Raw genomic sequence first — 487 nt, forward strand, 5'->3', positions numbered from 1 at the left:
TCATGTAATTTGATATCTTAGCTGCTGACAACTTGAGAGTGTTTGAGTGCGTTGACCGTTACCTCCGCATCGATCAAATGCTTCTGGTTTAATCACATATTCTGTAGCACGTGTGGAAGTGCTAGAAACGCAAGCGATTTGATATCTCAGCTAGTGACAACGTGACGAACATTTGAGTGCGTTTACGGTTAACGCCGTATCAATCGGATGCTTCTGGTTTAATCACATACGCTGTAGCACGTCTGGAAGTGTTAGAAACGCAAGCGATTTGATATCTCAGCAGCTGACAACTTAAGAGCGTTTGAGTGTGTTAACTGCTGTCGCTGTATCAATCGAATGCTTCTGGTTTAATCATATACGCTGTAGAACGTCTGGAAGTGCTAGAAACGCAAGTGATTTTATATCTCAGCTGCTGACAACTTGAGAACTTTTGAGTGCGCTGACCGTTACCGCCGCATCGATCAAATGCTTCTGGTTTAATCACATA

The sequence above is a fragment of the Plasmopara halstedii genome (assembly GCF_900000015.1).
Source record: "Plasmopara halstedii genome assembly, contig: Scaffold_322, whole genome shotgun sequence".
NCBI lineage: Eukaryota > Oomycota > Peronosporomycetes > Peronosporales > Peronosporaceae > Plasmopara > Plasmopara halstedii.